Source organism: Oncorhynchus masou, chromosome 27 (assembly GCF_036934945.1).
Source record: "Oncorhynchus masou masou isolate Uvic2021 chromosome 27, UVic_Omas_1.1, whole genome shotgun sequence".
NCBI lineage: Eukaryota > Metazoa > Chordata > Actinopteri > Salmoniformes > Salmonidae > Oncorhynchus > Oncorhynchus masou.
Genome location: NC_088238.1, coordinates 13,485,442 through 13,501,816, shown reverse-complemented (window position 1 = coordinate 13,501,816; position 16,375 = coordinate 13,485,442). Strand labels below are relative to the sequence as shown.

Here is a 16,375-nt window from a genome sequence, read left to right as displayed (position 1 = left end):
AGAAAGAGAAAGAGAGAGGGAGAGAGAAAGAGAGGAGAGAGAAAAGAGAGGGAGAGAGAAAGAGGGAGAGAGAAGAGAGGGAGAGGAGAGAGAGAGGAGAGAGAAAGAGGAGGGAGAGAGAAAGACAGAGAGAAAAGAGAGAGAGAGAGAGAAAGAGGGAGAGAGAAAGAGGGAGGGAGAGAGAGAGAGGGAGAGAGGAGAGGAGAGAGAGAGGGAGAGAGAAAGAGGGAGAGAGAAAGACAGAAAATAGAGAGAAAGACAGATTCTCTCTCTCATCCCCACATCTCTGTTTCCATCTCATTACCAGTCAGTCACAGTGACTCAGCCAGGCATTTTTAAAGTCACATGCATGCATTTTTAATCCTGGACAAGTTCCCTCTACACATGGGCCATTTGTCGTGTGTGTGTGTGTGTGTGTGTGTGTGTGTGTGTGTGTGTGTGTGTGTGTGTGTGTGTGTGTGTATTTGAGCACCCTCCTACAGGCCCAGAGGGGGTAAATAGTGTCTGTGATAAACCCCTGTGGAGCCGTTCTGACTCTGAGTACATTCAATGATTCTAACGTGGAGCGATCATGGGGGACAGAGGGATGGCTAGAGGAGCGGAATGAAGGAAAGGAGGCTGAAAGAGAGGAGACCATTTCCTCACGGTGGAGGGATCTCTCCGTTGGGACAGGGCTGTCACTGGCTATATGGGGCAGTGTGGAGTGATGAGGGGAGCTCTTGTGTTTTAGTCACTGCTGGTGTTGTCAAGGAGCCCCTGGGCCTTGTTACTGTGCTTGTAGAGGGGTTCAGATTGTGTCTGAGTCGGAGCGTTGTGCTAGGAACACCAGGGCTTTCATCTCCACAAGGATCACAAGTTCACTATACTGAAAGTTCCTTTGACAAAATAGCTGGCAATGCCTCCTGTATTGACCTATAAGGGATTCTAAGTGTATATAATTCTAGAATCCTCCTACTGCCATATAGCCTACTTAATGACTATATTACATGGAACATAATACTGGCTTCTCATTGCTTTTCTAGCCCCTGCCATTTACATACCCAGAGCTGCGGCTGCAATTTACCCAGCGCTTAATGACACAGAGTGAGGCCTGATCCCCTCACACACAGAACACACTCCACACACACACACACACAGTTGCACACACACACACACACACACACACACACACACACACACACACACACACACACACACACACACACACACACACACACACACACACACACACACACACACACACACACACAGTCACACAGTCACACACACACACACACACACACACAGTCACACAGTCGCACACAGAACACACTCCGATACACACACACACACACACACACACACGACACACACACACGCACACGCACACGCACACACACACAGTCGCACATACACATACACAGTCGCACACAGAACACACTCCGACACACACACACACATGACACGCACACAGAACACACACACACACACACACACACACACACACACACACACACACACACACACACACACACACACACACACAGTGAGGCTGTTATTTAGTGAGCACATTAGCTCAGAGCGTCAGACACTGACTGTTCTATTAGCGCCAGTCTGTAACACAAACCCCTCAGATCTCAGATCAACCTCCGGTCCTACATGATAATGACTGTCCTCTCCATTGACGTGTGATAATGACTATCCTCTCCATTGACGTGTGATAATGACTGTCCTCTCCATTGACGTGTGATAATGACTGTCCTCTCCATTGACGTGTGATAATGACTGTCCTCTCCCGTGTGATAATGACTGCCCTCTCCATTGCGTGTGATAATGACTGTCCTCGCCATTGACGTGTGATAATGACTGTCCTCTCCATTGATGTGTGATAATGACTGTCCTCTCCATTGACGTGTGATAATGACTGTCCTCTCCATTGACGTGCGATAATGACTGTCCTCTCCATTGACGTGTGATAATGACTGTCCTCTCCATTGACGTGTGATAATGACTGTCCTCTCCATTGATGTGTGATAATGACTGTCCTCTCCATTGACGTGTGATAATGACTGTCCTCTCCATTGACGTGTGATAATGACTGTCCTCTCCATTGATGTGTGATAATGACTGTCCTCTCCATTGACGTGTGATAATGACTGTCCTCTCCATTGACGTGCGATAATGACTGTCTTCTCCATTGACGTGCGATAATGACGGTCCTCTCCATTGACGTGTGATAATGACTGCCCTCTCCATTGACGTGTGATAATGACTGTGCTTTCCATTGACGTGTGATAATAACTGTCCTCTCCATTGATGTGTGATAATGACTGTCCTCTCCATTGATGTGTGATAATGACTGTCCTCTCCATTGACGTGTGATAATGACTGTCCTCTCCATTGACGTGTGATAATGACTGTCCTCTCCATTGACGTGTGATAATGACTGTCCTCTCCATTGATGTGTGATAATGATGTCCTCTCCATTGATGTGTGATAATGACTGTCCTCTCCATTGATGTGTGATAATGACTGTCCTCTCCATTGATGTGTGATAATGACTGTCCTCTCCATTGACGTGTGATAATGACTGCCCTCTCCATTGATGTGTGATAATGACTGTCCTCTCCATTGATGTGTGATAATGACTGTCCTCCCATTGATGTGTGATAATGACTGTCCTCTCCATTGACGTGTGATAATGACTGTCCTCTCCATTGATGTGTGATAATGACTGTCCTCTCCATTGACGTGTGATAATGACTGTCCTCTCCATTGATGTGTGATAATGACTGTCCTCTCCATTGATGTGTGATAATGACTGTCCTCTCCATTGATGTGTGTCCTCTCCATTGATGTGTGATGACTGTCCTCTCCATTGATGTGTGATAATGACTGTCCTCTCCATTGATGTGTGATAATGACTGTCCTCTCCATTGATGTGTGATAATGACTGTCCTCTCCATTGATGTGTGATAATGACTGTCCTCTCCATTGACGTGTGATAATGACTGTCCTCTCCATTGATGTGTGATAATGACTGTCCTCTCCATTGACATGTGATAATGACTGTCCTCTCCATTGATGTGTGATAATGACTGTCCTCTCCATTGATGTGTGATAATGACTGTCCTCTCCATTGACTGTCCTCTCCGTGTGATAATGACTGTCCTCTCCATTGACGTGTGATAATGACTGTCCTCTCCATTGATGTGTGATAATGACTGTCCTCTCCATTGATGTGTGATAATGACTGTCCTCTCCATTGATGTGTGATAATGACTGTCCTCTCCATTGATGTGTGATAATGACTGTCCTCTCCATTGATGTGTGATAATGACTGTCCTCTCCATTGATGTGTGATAATGACTGTCCTCTCCATTGATGTGTGATAATGACTGTCCTCTCCATTGATGTGTGATAATGACTGTCCTCTCCATTGATGTGTGATAATGACTGTCCTCTCCATTGATGTGTGATAATGACTGTCCTCTCCATTGATGTGTGATAATGACTGTCATCTCCATTGATGTGTGATAATGACTGTCCTCTCCATTGATGTGTGATAATGACTGTCCTCTCCATTGATGTGTGATAATGACTGTCCTCTCCATTGATGTGTGATAATGACTGTCCTCTCCATTGATGTGTGATAATGACTGTCCTCTCCATTGATGTGTGATAATGACTGTCCTCTCCATTGATGTGTGATAATGACTGTCCTCTCCATTGATGTGTGATAATGACTGTCCTCTCCATTGATGTGTGATAATGACTGTCCTCTCCATTGATGTGTGATAATGACTGTCCTCTCCATTGACATGTGATAATGACTGTCCTCTCCATTGACGTGTGATAATGACTGTCCTCTCCATTGATGTGTGATAATGACTGTCCTCTCCATTGATGTGTGATAATGACTGTCCTCTCCATTGATGTGTGATAATGACTGTCCTCTCCATTGATGTGTGATAATGACCGTCCTCTCCATTGATGTGTGATAATGACTGTCCTCTCCATTGACATGTGATAATGACTGTCCTCTCCATTGATGTGTGATAATGACTGTCCTCTCCATTGATGTGTGATAATGACTGTCCTCTCCATTGACATGTGATAATGACTGTCCTCTCCATTGATGTGTGATAATGACTGTCCTCTCCATTGACGTGTGATAATGACTGTCCTCTCCATTGATGTGTGATAATGACTGTCCTCTCCATTGACGTGTGATAATGACTGTCCTCTCCATCGATGTGTGATAATGACTGTCCTCTCCATTGACATGTGATAATGACTGTCCTCTCCATTGATGTGTGATAATGACTGTCCTCTCCATTGATGTGTGATAATGACTGTCCTCTCCATTGATGTGTGATAATGACTGTCCTCTCCATTGATGTGTGATAATGACTGTCCTCTCCATCGATGTGTGATAATGACTGTCCTCTCCATTGATGTGTGATAATGACTGTCCTCTCCATCGATGTGTGATAATGACTGTCCTCTCCATTGATGTGTGATAATGACTGTCCTCTCCATTGATGTGTGATAATGACTGTCCTCTCCATTGATGTGTGATAATGACTGTCCTCTCCATTGACATGTGATAATGACTGTCCTCTCCATTGATGTGTGATAATGACTGTCCTCTCCATTGATGTGTGATAATGACTGTCCTCTCCATTGATGTGTGATAATGACTGTCCTCTCCATTGATGTGTGATAATGACTGTCCTCTCCATTGATGTGTGATAATGACTGTCCTCTCCATTGATGTGTGATAATGACTGTCCTCTCCATTGATGTGTGATAATGACTGTCCTCTCCATTGATGTGTGATAATGACTGTCCTCTCCATTGATGTGTGATAATGACTGTCCTCTCCATTGATGTGTGATAATGACTGTCCTCTCCATTGATGTGTGATAATGACTGTCCTCTCCATTGATGTGTGATAATGACTGTCCTCTCCATTGATGTGTGATAATGACTGTCCTCTCCATTGATGTGTGATAATGAAGGCCCTGTTGTCCTCCCTGTCAGGAGAAGTCCTCTCACACCAGCCTCAGAATGGTGGCAGTATAAGTAATGATGCCCCTGAGGGAGGGAGGGAGGGAGGGAGGGAGGGAGGGAGGGAGGGAGGGAGGGATGGAGGGAGGGAGGGAGGGAGGGAGGGAGGGAGGGTGTGTGTGTGTGAGGGGGGGGAGTGTGTGTATGTGTGTGTGGGGGGGTGAGTGAGTGTGTGTGTGTGTGTGGGGTGACTGAGTGAGTATGTGTGTGTGGGGGGGGGGAGTGAGTGAGTGTGTGGGAGTAAGTGTGGTGTGTGTGCATATGTATGTGCAATCATGTATCGCTGTGTGTGTGTGTGTATGTGTGCGTGTGTATATATGTGTGTGTGTATATATATATATGTGTGTGTGTGTATATATGTGTGCGTGTGTATATATGTGTGTGTGTGTATATATATGTGTGTGTGTGTGTATATGTGTGTGTGTGTGTATATATGTGTGTGTGTGTGTGTGCGCGTCTGTATTAAACCCATCATTAACTTCCCCAAGCAGCTTGTGTCAGGGACCAGACGGAGAGACAAAGCCTGTGTTTTTCCTCAGCTGTGTGGCCAGGCGAGGGGCCAGGGGCCTTGGGGAGAGAGGGGACAGGTACAGCCTGCCCTGGGTGACAGACACACAAACACACCGGACAGGATATCGCTGTTCTGCTTCCATTTAGGCACTAAATAAGGGAGGAACCAAAAACTTGGCAGAGTTGTACAGAGGGTAATTAGCAAGCGGGACGCACGTGTCCCTCAATGAGGGGTACCCCAGCGAGAGACAGCTCAATCAGAGACTCAGCTGCAGGTAGAGGGGGCACCATTTTTGTGAGCGTGTGTGTGTGTGTGTTTGTGTGTGTGTGTGTGTGTGTCATGTACAGCTGAACCTATAACCCTTGCACCCCTTCTCTTTAATTATTCTAGTCGTTGAAAGCTGATTAACACACTCACACACACCAATGGCAGGTTAAGGGGTATCACACTGAGTCTCACGTTAAGCCAGAAAGTGACACCATTATGTGCGTATAACATAATGGTGGTTTGGGTGTGTATGACGGCATCTCAATTGCTGTGTGGTGCCGGGAAACAGCCGGGAAAGAAAGAAAGAAAGAAAGAAAGAAAGAAAGAAAGAAAGAAAGAAAGAAAGAAAGAAAGAAAGAAAGAAAGAAAGAAAGAAAGAATGAGAGGGGGCGTCGCACTCCAACAGCTGTCTGTATTACTGTTTAATAATAAACTCTCCTCATCCCCTCACCATCTCCTCCCCCATCTCCCCCTATATCTCCCCCATATCTCCCCCATCTCCTCCCCATCTCCCCCCATCTCCTCCCCATCTCCTCTCATCTCCCCCATATCTCCCCCATCTCCCCAAACTCTTCCCCATCTCCCACATCTCCTCCTCATCTCCTCCCCATCTCCCCAAACTCCTCCGCATCTCCTCCCCATCTCCCCAAACTCTTCCCCATCTCCCACATCTCCTCCTTATCTCCTCCCATCTCCCCAAACTCCTCCGCATCTCCTCCCCATCTCCCCATCTCCCCCATATCTACTCCTCAAACTCCTCCCATCTCCCCCTTCTCCTCCCCATCTCCCCCATCTCCCCCATATCTACTCCCCAAACTCCTCCCATCTCCCCCATCTCCCTCCCATCTCCTCCCATCTCCCTCATATCTCCACCATCTCTCAAACTCCTCCCCATCTCCCACATCACCCCCATCTCCTTCCCATCTTTCCAAACCCCTCCCCATCTCCCGCCCATCTCCTCCATCACCCCCCCATATCTCCCCCATACATCCCCCATCTCCCCCATATATCCCCCATATCTCCCCCACCTCCTCCCCATCTCCCCCATCTCCTCCCCATCTCCTCCATATCTCCCCCATCTCCTCCCCATCTCCTCCATATTTCCCCCATATCTCCCCCATCTCCTCCATATCTCCCCCATCTCCTCCATATCTCCCCCATATCCTCCCCATCTCCCCCATATCTCCCCCATCTCCTCCCCATCTCCTCAAACTCCTTCCCATCTCTCCAAACTCCTCCCCATCTCCCGCCCATCTCCTCCATCACCCCCATATCTCCCCCATACATCCCCCATCTCCCCCATATATCCCCCATATCTCCCCCATCTCCTCCCCATCTCCCCATCTCCCCCATCTCCTCCCCATCTCCTCCATATTTTCCCCATATCTCCCCCATCTCCTCCATATCTCCCCCATCTCCTCTCCATCTCCCCCATCTCCTCACCATATCTCCCCCATCTCCCCATCTCGTCCCCCATCTCCCCACCATCTTCTCCCCCGTCTCCCCCATCTCCTCCCTCGTCTCATCTCCATCTCCCCCGATCTTTTCCCCATCTCGTCCCCCATCTCCCCACCATCTCGTCCCCCATCTCCCCACCATCTTCTCCCCATCCCCCATCTTCTCCCCATCTCCCACTGAAGTACCCAAATAACAGATTCCCTGGAGCAGACACCACCCCGGATCTGACACTCCATTGTGCCCCAGAGGGGAGGGTGTTTCTGTGTGTGTGTGTGTGTTGTGATCTGATAAGCCCCTTCATTTGGGCCGTTTGAAAGGAGTGAAAGGAGTCGTGGGGAGACTTTCATCTTCAGAACAAAAAGAGAGCAGGTCGAGAGGGAGAGACAGGGGAGTGAGAGAAGGGTGGGACAGAGGAGGGAGAGAAGGGTGGGGGTGAGGAGGAAGAGATGAGAGAGGGATAAAGAAAGAGAGAGAGCTAATCCACAGGATGTTTAACTTGGGCATGCTGACAGAGGACAATGAAGAGAAAACAAAAGAAACACCAGTATGTCCTGCTTCCTGTTGGAGACAGAAGACTGAGGAGAGAAGGAAGAGAAACGGAGAATATTACAGAAATAGGGGTTTAATAGATACAGTGTACAGACTTCTACATGGCGGGACTTAAATTAATAATGAACGGCGGGGGGGGGCTGTGTCTCCGTCTATAAGTCTGTCTGGGTGTGTCATCACTCAAGGAGAGAATTTACAAGTCAAAGAGAGATGTAATGATAGGAATCTTCTTTTCTCTCTTCCTCCTCTGTGGTAATTGAAGACACAATGCTTGTTGAAAGATCAAGTTGCGATAGAATAATGCATTAAACAATTCCCCCAAAATACAGCCTACCTCACGTCTTGGTGGAGCACCTTTGATTAAAGCCTTGCAAGTAAGAATACTGGTATGTTTCAGGCACCAAGTACTGTGGGTGTGTTAGTGGTGATAACAGAGCGGATCAATTACTGTCTGCAACTGGAACAATTAGGAGAGGAAGAGGGCTGTGGGTGTTTCCCCTTTGTCTTAGTGTGTGTGTGTGTGTGTGTGTGTGTGTGTGTGTGTGTGTGTGTGTGTGTGTGTGTGTGTGTGTGTGTGTGTGTGTGTGTGTGTGTGTGTGTGTGTGTGTGTGTGTGTGTGTGTTACAGTGTTACAGTGTTATAGTGTTACAGTGTTATCTGATAGGAGAGGCCCTATCTCTGCTCCATCAGTCTACTGAGCCAGGAGAGAGTAAACGTCTATCTCGCCACACGAGCCCTGAGTCCTAAATCAGGGAAGAGATTCACTCAACACAGTCTTCAGATCCACCTCTCACTGTCTCACTGTCCCTGGTCATGTTGTGTGTAGCCCTGTCCCTGGTCATGTTGTGTATTCCTGTCCCTGGTCATGTTGTGTATTCCTGTCCCTGGTCATGTTGTGTGTAGCCCTGTCCCTGGTCATGTTGTGTGTAGTCCTGTCCCTGGTCATGTTGTGTGTAGTCCTGTCCCTGGTCATGTTGTGTGTAGTCCTGTCCCTGGTCATGTTGTGTGTAGCCCTGTCCCTGGTCATGTTGTGTGTAGTCCTGTCCCTGGTCATGTTGTGTGTAGTCCTGTCCCTGGTCATGTTGTGTGTAGTCCTGTCCCTGGTCATGTTGTGTGTCGTCCTGTCCCTGGTCATGTTGTGTGTCGTCCTGTCCCTGGTCATGTTGTGTGTAGCCCTGTCCCTGGTCATGTTGTGTGTAGCCCTGTCCCTGGTCATGTTGTGTGTAGTCCTGTCCCTGGTCATGTTGTGTGTCGTCCTGTCCCTGGTCATGTTGTGTGTAGTCCTGTCCCTGGTCATGTTGTGTGTCGTCCTGTCCCTGGTCATGTTGTGTGTAGTCCTGTCCCTGGTCATGTTGTGTGTAGTCCTGTCCCTGGTCATGTTGTGTGTCGTCCTGTCCCTGGTCATGTTGTGTGTCGTCCTGTCCCTGGTCATGTTGTGTGTCATGTTGTGTGTAGTCCTGTCCCTGGTCATGTGTGTAGTCCTGTTCGTATGCTGTTTTTTGTGTGTGTGAACTCCAAGAACTCCAAGGGTCCAATAACTCCAAGGGTTTATAACTCCAAGGGTCATATAACTCCAAGGGTCCTTTAACTCCAAGGGTCATATAACTCCAAGGGTCCTATAACTCCAAGGGCCCTTTAACTCCAAGGGTTCTATAACTCCAAGGGTTCTATCCAAGGGCCCTTTAACTCCAAGGGTACTTTAACTCCAAGGGTCCTATAACTCCAAGGGTTCTATAACTCCAAGGGTTCTATAACTAACTCAAGGGCCCTTAACTCCAAGGGTCCTTTAACTCCAAGGGTCATATAACTCCAAGGGTCCTTTAACTCCAAGGGTCATATAACTCCAAGGGTCCTATAACTCCAAGGGCCCTTTAACTCCAAGGGCCCTTTAACTCCAAGGGTCCTTTAACTCCAAGGGTTCTATAACTCCAAGGGTTCTATAACTCCAAGGGTTCTATAACTCCAAGGGTTCTATAACTCCAAGGGCCCTTTAACTCCAAGGGTTCTATAACTCCAAGGGTTCTATAACTCCAAGGGTTCTGTTAGTCCAAAGGGTCCTATAACTCCAAGGGTTTTATAACTCCAAGGGTCCTATAACTCCAAGGGTTTTATAACTCCAAGGGTTCTATAACTCCAAGGGTTCGATAACTCCACGGGTTCTATAACTCCAAGGAATCTATAACTCCAAGGGTCCTATAACTCCAAGGCTTTCGATAACTCCACGGGTTCTATAACTCCAAGGGTTCAATAACTCCAAGGGTTCTATAACTCCAAGGGTCCTATAACTCCAAGGGTCCTATAACTCCAAGGGTCCTATAACTCCAAGGGTTCTATAACTCCAAGGGTTCTATAACTCCAAGGGTTCTATAACTCCAAGGGTTTTATAACTCCAAGGGTTTTCCAAGGGCCCTTTAACTCCAATAACTCCAAGGGTTTTATAACTCCAAGGGCCCTTTAACTCCAAGGGTCCTATAACTCCAAGGGTCCTATAACTCCAAGGGTCCTATAACTCCAAGGGTCCTATAACTCCAAGGGTTCTATAGCTCCATGGGTTATATAACTCCAAGGGTCCCTTCAATCTCTAAGGTTTTTCTACATGTTATACACAGACATGTACATCAGGGTTATTCCACTCGGGCCCTAAGAAGTCTGGAGCCTGCTGGTTTTCTGTTCTACCTGATCATTAATTGCAAACGCCTGGTGCCCCAGGTCTAAATCAATCCCTGATCAGAGGGGAACAATGAAAAAACAGTGGAACTGGCTTTAAGGTCCAGAGTTGGGTCTATGGGATGTGGATCATCTAATCGGATGTAGTTCAACTCTATCTAGCCTGTACATAGCGCTAGTAACAGAGGCAGTCCAAATAGAGGGGGTTCAGAAGATTACACAGTGGTTGTCAAGGTGTTGCTGTGGTGAATATAAACCAGGATCAGTGCTGTTCTAGCAGAGAGGAGTTCATGCGTATTATGGGCTGTGGCACATCCATCGCCCTTATTGGAAATAAACACGGGCCTATCGTTTGGAAGACATATTTTGTATGACCATTGTAAATACAACCCATATTTATGTTTATTTATATTCCCTTTTGTACTTTAACTATTTGCACATAATATGACATTTGAAATGTCTTTATTCTTTTGGAACTTTTGTTTGTGTTTTTGTTTATTTCACTTTGTTTATTATCTATTTCACTTGCTTTGGCAATGTAAACATATGTTTCCCATGCCAATAAAGCCCTTCAATTGAATTGAATTAAAATTGAATTGGGAGGGAGAGAGAGAGAGAGAGAGAGAGAGAGAGAGAGAGAGAGAGATGTTTAATTAGATCAATATGTGAGTCTGTGAAGGGTCAGTGGATGAGTTCATGGTCACCCATCAGTTATTGGCTGAGTGACTCACAGCAGGACCCTCCTTACCCCTTCACTTACTTTCTCCTATCTTTCCTCCTCTCCCCCTCCTTCCTCCTCTCCCCCTCCTTCTACCTCTCCACCCTCCTTCTACCTCTCCCCCTCCTTCCACCTCTCCCCCTCCTTCCTCCTCTCCCCTCCTTCCTCCTCTCCACCCTCCTTCTACCTCTCCACCCTCCTTCTACCTCTCCACCCTCCTTCTTCCTCTCCCCCTCCTTCCACCTCTCCCCCTCCTTCCACCTCTCCCCTCCTTCCACCTCTCCCCCTCCTTCCACCTCTCCCCCTCCTTCCACCTCTCCCCCTCCTTCCTCCTCTCCCCCTCCTCCCTCCTCTCCACCCTCCTTCCACCTCTCCACCCTCCTTCCACCTCTCCCCCTCCTTCCACCTCTCCCCTCCTTCCTCCTCTCCACCCTCCTTCTACCTCTCCCCCTCCTTCCACCTCTCCACCCTCCTTCCACCTCTCCCCCTCCTTCCACCTCTCCCCTCCTTCCACCTCTCCCCCCTCCTTCCTCCTCTCCCCCTCCTTCCACCTCTCCCCCTCCTTCCACCTCTCCCCCTCCTTCCACCTCTCCCACCCTCCTTCCACCTCTCCGCCCCCTTCTTCCACCTCTCCCCCCCTCCTTCTACCTCTCTCCCCCTCCTTCCACTCTCCCCCTCATTCCACCTCCCCCTCCCCCTCCTTCCTCCTCTCCGCCCTCCTTCCACCTCTCCGCCCTCCTTCCACCTCTCCCCCTCCTTCTACCTCTCCGCCCTCCTTCCACCTCTCCCCTCCTTCTACCTCTCCACCTCCTTCTACCTCTTCGCCCTCCTTCTACCTCTCCTTCCACCCCTCTCCTTCCACCTCTCCCCCTCCTTCTACCTCTGACCCTCCTCCCTCCTCTCCCCCTCCTTCTACCTCTCCACCTCCTTCTACCTCTTCGCCCTCCTTCTACCTCTCCGCCCTCCTTCCACCTCTCCCCCTCCTTCTACCTCTGACCCTCCTCCCTCCTCTCCCCCTCCTTCCTCCGCTTCGCCCTCCTTCCACCTCTCCCCCTCCTTCTACCTCTGACCCTTCTCCCTCCTCTCCCCTTCTTCTACCTCTCCGCCCTCCTTCCACCTCCCTCCTCCCCCTCCTTCCACCTCTCCCCCTCCTTCTACCTCTGACCCTCCTCCCTCCTCTCCCCCTCCTTCCTCCTCTCCGCCCTACACTTATCCAGCTTCTACCTCTCTCTTTTTTCTACTGAATCAAACCTTATCAACCGTCACTTTGGGAGTTGAAATGAATATCATTGATAATGATCTAACTCCATGTTGGCCTTACACTGCACTATAATGAATGTCTTATCCTCTACCAACTCATACGTTTAATATATACTTCTGTTTTAAGATTCTATTTCACACAGCTCAGGAAAGTTTGTATGTTTCAATTGCTTCCGACTTTAAACAAGAGCCATCGCCCTTAATTTAAATGATTTAACGTGAGATGTTGAACCCTTTGTGTGAGTGCAGACCCTGTTCCAGATAACACTTCCATAACACTCATGAAAACAGATAGGGAGACGTTGGCCACGTTCCCATCTCATCCAGTCTGTACTACTACCTTCACACAGAGGGAGAGAGAAATATAAGACAGAGATAACAGAGAGAAAAGAGAAAGGTAAAAAAAGACAGAATGAGAGTTGAGTAGTTGAGCAGAGTAGAGAGATGGTGCGAGAGAGAGAGAGAGAGAGAGATGGAGCACGAGAGAGAGAGAGAGAGAGAGAGAGAGATGGAGCACGAGAGAGAGATGGAGCAAAGAGAGAGGGAGAGAGAGAGAGAGAGAGAGAGAGGGAGCGAGAGAGAGGGAGAGAGAGAGATGGAGAGAGAGAGAGAGAGAGAGATGGAGCGAGAGAGAGATGGAGCGAGAGAGAGAGGGAGAGAGAGATGGAGAGAGAGAGAGAGAGATGGAGCGAGAGAGAGAGATGGAGCGAGAGAGAGAGAGAGAAAAAGGGAGGGAAAAATCAAGAGGGAGAAGAAATAGGAGTAGACTAGAGGGAGAGAAAGAGAATATAGGGAGGTAGAGAGATAGAATGAGAAATAGTTTCTGTAAGAGAAGTGTTTCTCAAACTTCCTGTGGGAGGGATGGAGGTTGGAAGGGAGAGATGGAGGTTGGAAGGAGAGATGGAGGTTGGAAGGGAGAGATGGAGGTTGAAAGGAGAGATGGAGGTTGGAAGGGAGAGATGGAGGTTGGAAGGCGAGAGATGGAGGTTGGAAGGGAGAGATGGAGGTTGGAAGGGAGAGATGGAGGTTGGAAGGGAGAGATGGAGGTTGGAAGGGAGAGATGGAGGTTGGGAGGGATGGAGGTTGGAAGGGAGAGATGGAGGTTGGAAGGGAGAGATGGAGGTAGGAAGGGAGAGATGGAGGTTGGAAGGGAGAGATGGAGGTTGGAAGGGAGAGATGGAGGTTGGAAGGGAGAGATGGAGGTTGGAAGGGAGAGATGGAGGTTGGAAGGGAGAGATGGAGGTTGGAAGGAGAGATGGAGGTTGGAAGGAGAGATGGAGGTTGGAAGGGAGAGATGGAGGTAGGAAGGGAGGGATGGAGGTTGGAAGGAGAGATGGAGGTTGGAAGGGAGAGATGGAGGTTGGAAGGGAGGGATGGAGGTTGGAAGGGAGAGATGGAGGTTGGAAGGGAGAGATGGAGGTTGGAAGGGAGAGATGGAGGTTGGAAGGGAGAGATGGAGGTTGGAAGGGAGAGATGGAGGTTGGAAGGGAGAGATGGAGGTTGGAAGGGAGAGATGGAGGTTGGAAGGGAGAGATGGAGGTTGGAAGGGAGGGATGGAGGTTGGAAGGGAGAGATGGAGGTTGGAAGGGAGAGAACGACCCCTCTGCCTTCATCTCCTTTAATAGTTCCTCACAAGTGTTCTGCTCTCTGTTCCTCCTCCCCTCTTCCCCGAACAAAGCCCCTATAAATAGCCACCGCCATCGACGCCATGCGCCCTGTGTGTGTGTGTGTGTGTGCGCGTCGCAAGCCTGGCACCTTGGCTGAGGGGTGTGAGGAGTTCAGCATTAATAATTAAATGCGGGGGGACCGCTACCATCCAAATACAAAATGCGTCACAACTGGCAACCTCCTTTCACTTCTCTATAAAAGAGAGCATGAGAAAGGGAGAGAAACAAATACAAAGGGAGAGCGAGACAGACAGACTGTTTGCCACTGTTTGCGTTTACACACAGTGGGGAAGGTCAGGTCAATGAGGTCAGAGTAAAGGTCAACGGTTGAGGTGGTCAAGGTTAAGGGTGGAGGTCAGGGCCCTTGTGAATCCACCAACAAAGCCAGTTCATCAGATCCAGGCTGGATAAACATGTGCTCTAGATAACTGGGCTTTAGAGAAAGAAAAGCCTATGAATGATAATATGATTTTATCCTAGGATCACCGTCGCTACAGCCAAAGCTCAGCTGGCTCCATTGAATACATGGATATATCCAAGCCAATGAAAGATCTTTGGCCTCGTGCAAAAGCTTTATAATCAGTTTTGCAAATACAAAATCTATGTGGTTGTTGGGGAGACAGAGCGACGTGATTGGGGGATTTCAATAGGATTTGGTTGGGCTCCGGTCTGAGTAATCTGAGGCAGGGGATTGATGGTAATAATGCAGTACAGTGGTAAAGTCCAATGTGACATGTATAACACTGATCCCCATGGTAACACACTAATCTGACAGCTCATAAAGATTCCAGTCTATATCTCTCTATGCTGTTCTCTCTCTCCATCGTCTTCCATCTCTTTTACACATGTCTCCCACCACCCCTCTAATGTCCTTTATATTTCACGCTCTCTACTTGCTCTCTACATCTGAGCTTTGTAACTCGACTTTTGTATAGCCCCTCCCTTTCTCTCCCACTATTCCTCCGTTTCTATCCCTCCCTCTCAACATTGTTCTGTCACTCCTCAGCATTAACTCGCAGAGCAAATTACACATCTCAGATTACACTCCAATTAAAGAGTGTCTGGGCATCCATCCACACGACTACTGTTGATCTCTGTTGGCACTGGGTCCCTTAAAAAGGCCTTGGAAGGAATGCTGGGGACGTGCAAGGCATATTAAAACCAGTATGTGTGTGTGTGTGTCATTGCTAATCGCAGACAGCAGCCCCCTGTTAAACCGCCATTAATGATCCTATTTACACTTGTTGCCAGATTAATCAGAGTTTGAGCCTGTGTGATCGTGGGCCTTTTCATGTTGGGCGGGTAGCGGGTGGTGGTGGGTAGGGACGGGGTTTGGTGGGAGACTGACACAGTTGGCTGAAAGAAGGGAGTGTCAACACCATGCCCACCAGGCTATGAAGGAGGGGCATGGGGAAGATGTAGGAGGGACTGTGTGTGGGACAGGGTATTTGGGGGGTCCCTGGCTGAGATCAGAGGGTTTAGAGAAACACAAATCCCAATGGTGATGTCACAGTGGGGCTGGCTGGTGCATCTCTGTCTGTCTGTCTGTCTGTCTGTCTGTCTGTCTGTCTGTCTGTCTGTCTGTCTGTCTGTCTGTCTGTCTGTCTGTCTGTCTCTGTCGCTGTGCATGTCTCTGTCGCTGTGCATGTCTCTGTCGCTGTGCATGTCTCTGTCGCTGTGCATGTCTCTGTCGCTGTGCATGTCTCTTTCTCCCTCTCTCTCTCTCAGCAGTTTGCACTCTCAATGTTTTCTCTAAGTGTGTGTGAGAGAGGTGGATAGAGGGAGGGGGATGGATAGAGGGATACAGGGTGTTGTACAGCCACTCTCCTGTCGTCCTCTCATTCTTTGATAGACCTGTAAGATCATTCATCACCTGCACACACACTCCATAAACACACACACACACACACCATGCACACACACACCATGAACACACACACACACACCATGCACACAAACACACACACCATGCACACACACTCCATGCACACACACACCATGAACACACACACACACCATCCACACACACTCCATGCACACACACCATGAACACACACACACACCTTGAACACACACCCCAGTGAGCACACATACACACACACACACACAGATCATGCACCCACACACACACACACACCATGAACACACAAACACACACACGATGCACACACACACCAGGATATATACCTTCTATTGACCAGGATATATGCCTTCTATTGACCAGGA

At 48.6% G+C, this 16,375-nt stretch overlaps 1 protein-coding gene across 1 annotated transcript in view; it reads right to left on the bottom strand.

Moving 5' to 3' along the window:
* Positions 1-16,375, bottom strand: part of LOC135515626 (plexin-A4-like) — a 448,288-nt gene that overhangs the window by 378,803 nt on the left and 53,110 nt on the right.